The following is a 12230-nucleotide window of genomic DNA, read 5'->3' as shown; positions in this document are numbered from 1 at the left end:
ATCAGAAAGTAATCGATTTCATTTTTTGTCTTTGTATTTGTTGCAATCCAGGTCCATCTTCTGTTGGCCTTCTTTCAGAATCAGATGTTACCAATGAACATTCTTCTCGTCTCTTCCAATATAACTTCTTGTTCTCCAGTACCGTAAAGTAAAGTTCTTCCTATGAACTTTTTGTCCTCTCTCCCTCTTCCACCCTTGGCGTTAAAATCTCTCATCACAATTGTATATGTGGAACTCTGAGCGAGAGTTTCCTCCAGTTCCTGACAGAATCCTTCCATATCATCATCTTCACTTGCACTTGTGGGAGCACAGATCTGGATGATTTTGAGAGAACTATTTTGGTTCAGTTGTAGGTAAAGCACCCCGATACACGATGACTTCAAATGGGGTGAGACAATTTTCAAAGACCATTCCTTCTTTATGATGAAGCTGACTCCTCCAACTGTCCTCATGCCTTCTCCTTTTCCTAGAATGATTGTGCTTCCATCCCTCCAGCTGACCTCCATCTCTTTCTTTCGTCGTTTTTCGCTAACGCCCAGCATAGCGCTGGCTGTTTTTGCCTTTTCCTCCATTAGACGGTTTATCGATTCCTCCCTTGTCAGTGTTCTGCAGTTATAAGTACATACTGAGCGGGTTGTCCAGTTTCCTTTTGGAGACCTGGCACCTGAGATTCTTTGCAGCCTCTCATCATTCAAATGCCTCGCTGCCTCCGGAGTGGGGATCGAGGAACGTGGAGAGAACTGAGACTTGGTTTTCCATGTTGTTTTAGCCATTGTTTTCAGCCACCCACTGGCTGGGCTGTCAGTGGCATGTTTACCTCCTCAATTTAGCTAGTTTTACAGCCTCAGAAAGAGGAATTATATGCCCCTCCACAGAGGAAGCAACCTCATCTCTGGGCTGCCAGTCCGACACCTTGATAGCATGGTTAGACCTGCGGGAGAGTACACTCCGCTATCATCGCTGTCAAACAGCCAGGGTGACCGCGGCACCACGCTGAGGCATCGAGGTAGGATTTGCAGCAGTATTATTTTTAAATAACTAATATGAAGATAATTTGTTTACCTTTTCTCTAAACATTGGTATTGACTCTTACACAGTACTGTAGTACAAACTTTATATGACAGGACTTCCCAGCGCACATCAGAAAATCATTGAAGCACAGAACCAAAACTAGTGAGACATTTGGTGTGTTTTCACTATCATATGCTGGCAGTATATTGCAGATGATCTAATGCTTTACTTTATTGCAGGTAATGCTGTTATTTTCCACAGTTTTGTCTGGCGGGTTTCCTCACCGAAGCCTCCTTTTCATCTCATTCACCACCTCTGCTTGCCAACTTTTTAAATTTTCATGTTTACACTCGTCTTCTTTACTACATATGAATCCCATTGGGCAGTCCACCATCCCAGTTATGTGACTGTCCATTTTAAAAGTCTTGATTCAGTAAAGCACTTGAATACATGCTTAACTTTAAGCATATGCTTAGGCCCCATTGACTCAAAGGGGCATAAGCACTGACTGAAGTGCTTCATTGAATAGTGATGGATTTAATCAACTGTTTATGTTGTTTACTGAATCAGAGCCTGAGAGAAGGTGGGTGAGGCAATATCTTTTATTGGACCAACTTCTGCTGGTGAACAAGACAAGCTCTTGAGCTCCAGAGATCTCAGGAGTTTTCTTTCACCAAGTAGGGTGACCAGATGACCCAATTTTATAGGTATTTTTCTATTTGGGGCTTTGTCTTACATAGACTCCTATTGCCCCCTACCCCCATCCTGATTTTTCACACCCTATTCATCGACAAAATTTGGTCCAATAAAAGATATTAATCCATCTTAAATAGTGTAAGAAGCTAGCAGATGGTGCCTAAGTGCAAGATGACAAGTCCTGGAGGATCAATGTCCCAGAGGAGCAAAAAGGCAAACAATTCCAGGACTATTAAGAGGAACTGGAGGGCGGGCACCATCTTGGCTGAGAGGAGCTGCTGTAGGAAGTAAGGAGGACTGTGTTGCCCTGGATGTGGGCACAGAGCCTGGGGCAAAAGGACTTGTGAAGGCTAGACTGGGAGGGGTGGTGAAGATTTTGGACTTAGACTCACATATATCCCGAGGGAAGATGACGGTTGAGTAGCCGAGCAGCAGCATACTCTACCAGGTCAGAGGTTGAGACTGAGCAGCCACCAAGAAGCATATCTCAGCTTTATGTGCACCACTGGTGATGTTAGAGGCATTAGGAAGGCAGGAGATTTTAGGCACCTCTGAAAGTTGGGGGAAGGGATTATGTTACTGTTTCACCCCTGTTGTTGAATTCACTTATATTTCCCACACCTGGTCTAGCCCATTGGTCTGTATCCATTCCCTTGCCTAATATTCTTTTATATAAATGGTTAAAAACCCCTCCTGTGTGTATCATTTGGTTCTGCATCAGGAGTTTCCACACCCACATAAGCAAAGGGGAAAAATGCCCAACCCAGAGAGGAATAGGTGCAGGCCAGCACCTTTGGACAGTGCGTGGGGGGAGAAGGGTAGTTGGCACACTACATCTAACTTTTATTCTGCTTTAGACTCATCCAGAGTATTACCTCCATTTTGATTACAGTAGTCTAGCAAACTGATATTAAGTATATTCCAAGCATCCAAAAAAAGGGGTTGTCTCCCTGTAAACAAGTTCATTCACCACTAGATGCCCCCTTGGGGCCAGGCATAGCAGCCTTCTTACTTCTCTAGCAACCCATGCTGACAATCACTCCAATCCTCAGGTGGCTTCTCTTCCAGTGACAGGCCCCTCCAGCAGAATCACAAACTTAAGTTCACCTCTTCCCGGGTCACAACTGTCAAAATTGACAATCCCAAAAATGTCTAACACAAATTCTTCCCCCTCTCTGGGGACCTTCCTCAGCCAGTCATCAGCTCAGCCTGTAGTCACTGTGCTGGGCTTGATAACCCTTCTGGTGAACTTATATTTCCTCTTCCTTGGGGATGGTAGGGAAACTCAGTCCCCACTCTCTACTGTGGATTCCAGCCCAGGGCCCTGTACTGAACAGCTAGGTCAGTGTTACAGTTTTCACTAGGTCACTTCTTGTCAAGCCCCTTAAGTTCTCCCCTGGGGGTGTGTCTACACTGCAACATAAGCCAGGGCTCAGATTCAGGCTTGAGTCCAATCCCTTTCCATCTACACACAAATCTCTCAGACTTGGGCTCAGACTTATGGTGCTAGGACCCTGCAGGTATGGAGGTTCAGGGCCCATGTCAAGCTGTGACCCAGGGTTTGAGTCCTATTGCTTTGCAGTGTAGACACAGCCTTGTTTGACTTGGGTCCTGGGAGTCCCCTGAAGTATCCCACAATCCCATCAGCCAACTTCCTTTGACTTTTCTATCCCAAGAATCTCCAATCAACTCAAGTGAAAATGGAAGCAACCCCCTTTGATGTACAGCAGCAGCTCAGTGAGTCACCATTAACCCTTCACTTGTCTTCTGATTACTGAGCTGCAAACATACTACCAAAGAACCTTCTATGTTTGAAATGGAGACTGAGCAGAGTAAGCCTTTTTCAAAGCGAACTGCTTCATGGTCACGGGAGCCCAGCCAGATTTTGGTGAATCTCTGTGCAAAGACAGCAAAACTGTGGCCTTTAGTAAAAGTACCAGGAATGACCATGCATACCAGCTGATCGCAAAGAAGCTGGGCAGCTTTGCAAATTTATCAGACTGGTGACCAGTGCAGGGAGTGGATTAAGCAACTCAAGGGCAGGCACTGGAAGACCAGTGACCAGAACTGCACCTTGGGCAACTCGCAGACATTGTGCCCATTTTATGGGTAGTTAGACCGGGTGCTGGGCACTGCACCCAGCATGGAGCCAACCACGGCCCATGGTGGCATGATCAGCTGGGATGGCGCCTTGCTGGCCCCAGAATCCAGCATGGGGACTGACAGGAGCCAGCAGCGGGCACTGAGTGAGGAGCATTGAGTTCCTTATATGAATCCATACTGTGACTCATCCCCCACTGCATTTCATAAGTCATCATGTCATTCATAACTACATGCCAGGGATATCAAACTTCCATCCCTCCCCATGCACTGAACCCCTCCTACAATCAAGTAGCCCCATTCCCCCACAAGCACACTCACAGAGATACTATTCCCACTCTTCCCTTGAGCCATGCAAGTCCATAATGTGGGAGCACAAAGCATCCCTGACTTCTATTGCCTGGATGCATCCAGCTCCAGTTGCAGTAGGTGGACTTTCTGCCTGAGTGTACCAATTCCGCAGCTCCTCAGAGGGAAACAGCGTACCTTTTGCTTCAGAGAGATTGTGAAAAGCACAGCAAGCCATAGTAGTCCATACAGCATTGATGACATCCAAATGGGCCTGTAGGCATCTCCAACAAGATTTCAATCTGCCAAACATGTTCAACAAGCATTCTACACTTGCTGGGTGTGTAACTAAACTGTCTTTTGCCAGGGTATGGGTTCATAAGACAAGGCAAAAGGGGATATTCTGGGGAATCTTGTATAATAGTGGGGACAGTAACTCCATTTATGACCACGCCATTTAGTGGGACTAGTGTCACAGCCTGTCCATGAATGTAGACTCCCAATTGGTGAAAAACCCTGGTGCGATGAACTTTTCCAATGCAGCCCACATTAACATTCATAAATTGCTGAGTTTACTTTTATTAACATGTATTGTATCTTGTAGCCTGTATGGTGACAAGGCACCCACTTCTTTCCACACTCTGACATTTAAGCTGCAATATGGTTTACTGAAGTTGCAATTTCAATTTGCTCATTCTTCCCCCAACTCATCTTTCCTCTTTTTCATACAAAGATGCCATTATGAAATCCTTCAAATATGCTTTTAAAGTTATCGAGATTATATCAGTGAAAAATGACACAGAGTGCTCTCTCCACCTGAAATGGGTTGGCAGGAATAGATTAGAAATATTTGGTAAAAGAATACAAGTCTGCAATGGTGTGGGGGACCCCATCCTCCAGATATGATTCTGTTCTTACATCATATAAAACCTCTTCATTAGTTTTCTCCAGGTTGAGCATGAATTGTACCTCTAGCTTTCTGTACTTCCCAGTATTTTCATAACCATTCATTTGTATTTCTAATGGGTCAGCAAACAGGTATGTGAACAGTACATAAAGTTCTACAGCTAAATGTTTCATAAATATATCATTACAGAGATTTTTGGTGCACTATTGCCATTGTTTTGTACACAGTTAGAAAGGAGAACACATTTATTTGGCACAAAATTGTTCTATGCAAGTATATATGCAGATATCTCGTAGCATTTGTCACAGAGACAACCAGGTGCCCCGACTAGTGGCTAACCAGATTGATTTGAAGAGTCCCAACCACTGGATCTCCAGGTGTTTTAAGCCCCAGAGTCTGAACAAAGTCCAGTTACTTCCCTGTTTTAGGTTCCCCGGGCACACTGTCAGGGCACAGATCCTCCATCTAGCACCCCATCTTAAGAGCTGCAAACACATGATCCCTCTGCACAGTCCCAGGGACTAGTGCTGACTCGACTCTGCCCTAGCTTAAATACACTTTTCCCCCAGAACTTCACCCAAAGGTGGGAGCCTTCTGGTTTCCCTTTTCAAGACTCCACATGGTAGGGGTAGTATTTAACACGCAGATACTTTGCCCAGAAATCTAACACACTATTGCTCATTACCTAATCCCAATTAAAATACACAGATTTATACAAATATAATCAACTCTACACACATTTCCCTGCGTCAGTTTCCTCACCACTAGAGGGCATTCTTTGGGCTGGGGTCAGTGTCCTTTAGGTCCATCCACAGTCTTCTGCTCCAGTGCATGGCTTGTTTTCTGAAACATGGAGCCTTCTCCCTAGGCCAGCTTGCTTCTTCCAACCCTGGCCAGTCTGTGCCCTTCTTTCCTCCTGCTCAAACTTCCTGTATCTCTCCAATGAGTCCTTTTTAAAAATTCTGCTTGATCACCTTGCTTCTTCATCCTATCTCCGGGAATTTTCCACTCTTCTACTTGTCCTACCCTTCAGACAGGAAGAGGAAGTACCTTCTGCCACCCACTAACCTTTAGCATATCTATTGTCCAGCCAAAACCCTCCAAGTTAGGTACTCTTGATTGTTCACAGTGTTGTGCGCATCTGTAGCGGGGCATGGCAGCAACAGTGGATACACATCAACTGAGGGTTTTCCGTGATACAGCAATTTCATAACTTCATAATATCAGCTAGAATTCATAAGTTGCATGGACAAATTTCCAAAATCATCATGGCATTATATGTGGATGCATAAATAGATTTGTAGATGTTTCACATGGCCTCATTATACACGCTGAAGAAAGACTGTATGAGGTCAGCATTATCATATACATAAGTATTTGGGTAGCACTGTTATACACTTCTGGTATTTCATGCAGTACCTCTCCATGTGGCTGTCCCTTGGTGGCAGTCACATTTTGTAGCATTTGAATTAGGCAGTATTTTGTTATTCTCAGTGGTCAGAATTGTTACAGACTTGTTACACATGGTTCCTGAGGTTAAAGGTTTAATCCATATTCAGAAGTGCTGAGCACCCACAAATCTTACTGATGTCAGTGAAAACTGCAGGTACTTAGCAACTCTATCAGACCACATGTACTTAGATACCTAAATATGTACTTAGGAGCCTAACTTTAAGCCTCCAGTCTCTCTGTGCAGCAGATTTGCTCTGCAATCATTACTCCAGTCTCAGGGCACAGGGGCCACCTCCTGCCTGCCCCCAAATTGAACCATAAAGGGAGGAGTCTCTTGCAAGTGGTGTTACACAGTATGCAGCTGTAACCATTGCTGCCACAAGCAGCCAGCAATATTTGAGCCCCGAACCTTCAGCACAAACCTCTACTACCTAAGCTAAAGGAATAACTCCATTAGCTCAGAGAAGTAGTAGGCCATTATCCTTTGTAAATCAACCATCGGGTGTGTGACACACACTAACATGCTACCCAGTCACTCAAAATCCTCCCTCCCTCACATAATGGCACCATGGCAGTTCGACTGCGCACAGGACTGAAAAATGGACAGGCTTTTTGATAAAGTGCAGATTTGTATATCTGAACAGTGACAGTATAGTGATCTGAAGAGGCAAATTAAATACCTGTCTAGTTAAAAGAATAGGAATGGTTCCATTTCAGTGCTGTGTGCAACACTAAAAGAAGCTGTAGGCCTGTGTCTGTGCACACTGTGATGAAAATAAAGTCTAGGGGCATTTCTTTTTTTTTTTTTGAATGAACTGTGTATAACCACTGTTCAGCCTTTTCCCCTACATGAAAGGAATGGACATCAAAGTACATGTGCACTGAATTTAAATATCTTCAGTCTCAAATAGCTTTCTATGTTTTATTTCTCTCTGTACCCTTACTGTTATGAAATACTGTGTACATTTACAGCCTGTCTGGTCCTCTTGTCAGTGAGCAAAAACAGCAACTTTTTTGCTTCTGCTGCTATTTCAAACAAGGTGTAATGCAGAGAGTATAGTGTTCCTGGCCATATTTATGGCACAAAGCACACTTCACAGCTGGTTTCAAATGTCCATGTAAAACAACTGTGAAAGCAGACAAAATGAGCAGGAATGCAGGGGGCTAACCATCTAAAGAACAAGAGAATTACGGGAGTATGCGAGTATGAAAGCTTTTGAAAAGAGCTCCGTGTAAGATTGAAAACTTCTCTCTTTCACCAACATAAGTTGGTCCAATGGACAATATTACTTTACCCACCTTGTCTCTCTAATCAATTTCTTTTGGAAGCTTTCATCCACATTACTAAATCAGAATAAGCAAGTTCCTAAGAAGTGTAGGATGGGGTCAGGTGTGCCAGACAACTCCTCACATGTTGTATCCATCACAGGAAGAGGATGCCAAACAAATGTTTTCTATTGAGCGGAAGGGTTCTAAACATCTCACAAAGGTGTCAGATAAACAAAAGGAGAAAGAGAAGGTGATGGCAAAACCCTCTATGAAGTGTTGTTGCTTCTGTGTGGAAGACGAGAGAATTTCCCCCCATTTAACAAAATGAAACTAAAAGAAATACTAAAACTAAATCTGGTTCTCTATGCAAAATACAAGTTTGTATGAAATTAGACCTCTAAGATAGAGTAAAAGTCTGATTTTTAACATTAAAACCCCCCCAATCAAAACAGCAGATATCTTGCTTCAAACTGCAAAGTTTTAATATGAAAACCAATACTACAGCAACAAAATGTCAATAATTTAAATTAAATACACAACTTTACCGACCAACAGGATTATCCATATACCAATTAAATTTTTCCTCCCCAGAACTAGCTGTACTAGGAAGCTATTGATTATTCGAAAAGCAATCACTGGGCATATTTATTGAATAGAGTGAAATATGCATCTGATTTCAGGTGAAATTATGAAATCAGACAACCCCAACAGACGTGTGAGATGATAAAATCCAGAAACAAGAGATAGCTAGCAAAGTAATGCAATGACACTGTGATCCATATGGATTTGAAGAACATTTTGAATGAATGGAACCATAAGCTTCTATCTTTTGTAGCATTTTTAAGGATAGATTAACAATAACAGGCTCATAACAGTCTGATTTGTTTATTTAACAGAAGTGGTTAAGGGAATGCAGAAGCAATTGCGTCCAATAAAAGTAAAGGGTGTCTACACTTAAAACACTGCAGTGGTGCAGCTGCACCGCTGTATCACTTCAGTGAAGACACTGCCTATGCAGACACTGCCTATCCAGGGGTTCTCCTGTTGGCATAGGTAATCCACCTCCCCATAAGACGGGGCAGACACAGATTTAGAGCTAGCCCAGCAGGGGCTGAGAACTGAACCCAGAGACCGGGCTAAAGACATTAACAAGGGCACAGGCTTAGGCCCTGATGGACTTTTTAACCCCAGAAGGGGTTCGTTCATCCATTTTTAACTATGTGTGACTTAGTCGGAAGGCTGAGCCACTGAAGACCTGCCAGGTGAGGGTAACAGCCTATAGGTGGCACTGCAAGCAGAAAGAGTGCAGGTTCACTCCCAACCAACAGGAGGCGCTCATGAGAGGTGACTGTGCCCCATCACAGGACCACAAAAGTGCTCAAATCAAAGGCATTCAGAGTGTTTTTTGTAGTGGCAACCTGCATTGAGGAGAAACACATGCTTCACTGTGGCTTTGAACTTGCATTACTACTCAAGATTGTAGGAAACTCCACAAAACTTAGGCTTGGCACCAAGAGAAGTTTTCCAAAGTAATACCGTGCTTCTCTCCAACATAGGGGAGTGTAGGTCTGCTTTGTGTACACAAGAGCAGCCAGCACAAGATGGATAAGTCATTAATAATATTAATCTTTTCCCAGCAGACCTGTAGATTAGAGCAGAGGAAGATTGTGCACAGAATCTGACCCCCCTCCCCAAAAAAAGTGCAAGTGAATTAATACAGTGAGAAACCAGCTTGAGCCAAAGATGAGCAGAGGTGCTGGGCAACCTTCCACGCACGTAACTATATCAATGTATTTCAGTGCTGACCAGCAGCTACCCTGAGTTCAAGCTGGAGCCCTCTTTTGTTGTTTCGTGGAATTAACGTACTCTCATTCCCATCCGAGGCCTTGGCCAAGATTTGAAGCCATAGGTTCAGAAGTGAAAACTCATATCCTGACTCATTGCACCACTCCAATCTGACTCCCTGGCAAAGGCCCAACTGTCCATATTACATGAGATTTCACAAACAAGAGACAAGGTGGAAAAAACAGTTTGTCTAAAGAGAGGACCTTTTAAAAAAAAAAAAAAAAAGTTGGATTCTCAGTGCAGTAGAGAGGTGGGGGCTCACAGGGAGCCAGTCACCAGGCATGGCTTTAACTTACATGGCTGGCTGTGGTTCCACACCAGCAAAGAATTAGCCATAGCAGAGCCTTACTTTCCCTCCCTTTCTTCCTCCCCTTGCGCACTTCCTTTCTTCCTCTTATACTAAAAGTAGGGGTTGCAGTACAGGAAGTGGCAGAGTCTTGCAGCAGAGCTTACACAGGAATTCTCCATTACAAGTCTCCAGCTACTCTAAATTGACTCAAAATGAACTTGGCAAACAGGAGAATTTAACCCATAGTGTCAGATTTTGTTTGTTTATTTTAGCTAAGTGAGAAATATCCATTTCCCAAAATGGATTTTGTGTTGGATTCTAATATTCTTAAGATGAGGCAGAAATGTGGTCTAAGGGACAGGACATTATGCTTCTAGACATGTCTAACATAAAAACTAAAAAGCAAGATCCCTGAGGACTGGGACCTGGGTGAGCACTGTATGGGTGTTGGTCCCAGCTTCCTGTCCAGCTGGAAGAATCAACAGGAGCCTGGTGCAAAGCGATCTGCCCATTTAAAGGCTTGAGGAGTGAGAGAGCAGCAAGCCCTGGCCTAAGGAGAAGCCCACAGCAGGCAGGTGTTGGGAATCAGCTAATCCAGCTAAGCAGCAACAAATGATTGTCTCTGATTCACAGCTGGAAGATATAAGTAGGACCCACCTGAGGCAATACTTTCCTGAGTGACCGTAGAAGGCTACAAGAGGGCAGGAAGGTCTTATGGTCCTCCTGAGGCTAAGGGAGGGACCCTTAAGCTACTGGGAGGGTAGAGGACTCTACAGTACCAGTTCAGGTCAGGATTATCATTTTTCCACTGAATGCCTCCGATGAAATGAGCCGTAGCTCACGAAAGCTTATGCTCAAAAAAATTTGTTAGTCTCTAAGGTGCCACAAGTCCTCCTTTTATTTTTTACTTGATTTTTCTTGTGTGTGGGGCAGCGGGTGGCTAAGGAACTGGCTAGAACAACACAAATGATATGTTGTGTGATCAGTGCTCTCTTTGTGAGGGCTGACGGACTGATCGATAAAGGTAAAGGTGTGGGGCAGAGGAATAGAAGAACCTGCACTGAAGGCTAAAACAGAGTTGGGGTGTCTGACTACTTTGTCCCCCAGCTGATGGCCCAACAGACTAAAACTGCTGGTTTTATCTGAAAGAGGTGAAAAGGGAACTCTCAATGCAATTTTTGTCATGCCTGGCAATATTTTGGATTCAAATATACATGTATCTTCTGAGCCTGTAGATAGGAGCTAATTCCCTACAAACTTTCCTTTCCCCAGGCAAACTACCAACATACTTTGCAGTTACAAAAATGCCTAGAAACATAGAAGATCCTGGAGGCTCTATGGGAGGCCATGTCTTTACATCATCTGAGGTCCCTGGCAGGACACCATTACTCCCTGGCTGCCGGCTGCTTGGCCATGGCAACCCCCAGGACTACTAAAGGCTGCGGATGGGTGGGTGCAAAATATAATACAGCCTCAGATTGTGCTAACTTACAGTGGTGGACTGTTCTGACACAGCTGGCCTGGGATTGGTGGACTTACAGATGCCACTTTTGCAACCCATCCTGCGCTCTACTGTGTACTCCTCAGCCATAGGTGGGTATCTGGGTTTGTAATGAAGAGTCATAATGCAACAGCAAGTTCAGAGGATAAACAAATGATAGCCAGGGGAGTCGGGGCGCAATACCCACTAGAACAAAACACACAGTTCTTGTGGTCAATGGTGTAGTCACTTACACAATAACTATGTGAACCACAACATGGCAACATCAATAGCCTTGCTGTATCAAAGATCATTAGTGATAATTAGCTCCTAGGCAGCACTGTTCATCTTCAGAGTACTCTGCAAACATTCTCCAGCTGAGAATGCAGCACAGAGTCAGACTAGTTCTGTTCAAATCAATGGAGGAGCTATGCTGATTTATAGGTACTGAGGATTTGGCCTATTAACAGACACCTATGTGATGGGAGAAAGAAGGTTAAGCTTGGTCACAATGTTACAAATGAGGTCACTGAGGTAGAAAGGTTTTGTGGTTTTCCTAAAGCCACAGAGTCAATGTTAGAGCCAGGATTAGAACTTGAATATTCCTGATGCTCAGATCATGTATCTTTGTTCTGTACCTCATTATTCTAACTAATGGCAAATATTACAAAGTGGGCCTGATCCTCTGAGGGGCTGAGAATCCTCAACCAAAGCAACCCATTTTGCTTATGTCCATGTTATTCTGTCAATTGACATCAGGGAGGGATGGAAATATCACAAGAAGGGATTGTTGGCCTGTCTACATTATGGTTTTAAAACCTGTTAGCTAAAATACATTAGGTAACTTTTTTTTTAAATGAGACCTTTTGTCCTAATCGAGACAAGGCTTTACT

This window comes from Dermochelys coriacea, chromosome 11, assembly GCF_009764565.3.
Source record: "Dermochelys coriacea isolate rDerCor1 chromosome 11, rDerCor1.pri.v4, whole genome shotgun sequence".
Classification (NCBI taxonomy): Eukaryota; Metazoa; Chordata; order Testudines; family Dermochelyidae; genus Dermochelys; species Dermochelys coriacea.
Note: the sequence above shows the minus strand (reverse complement) of the source record.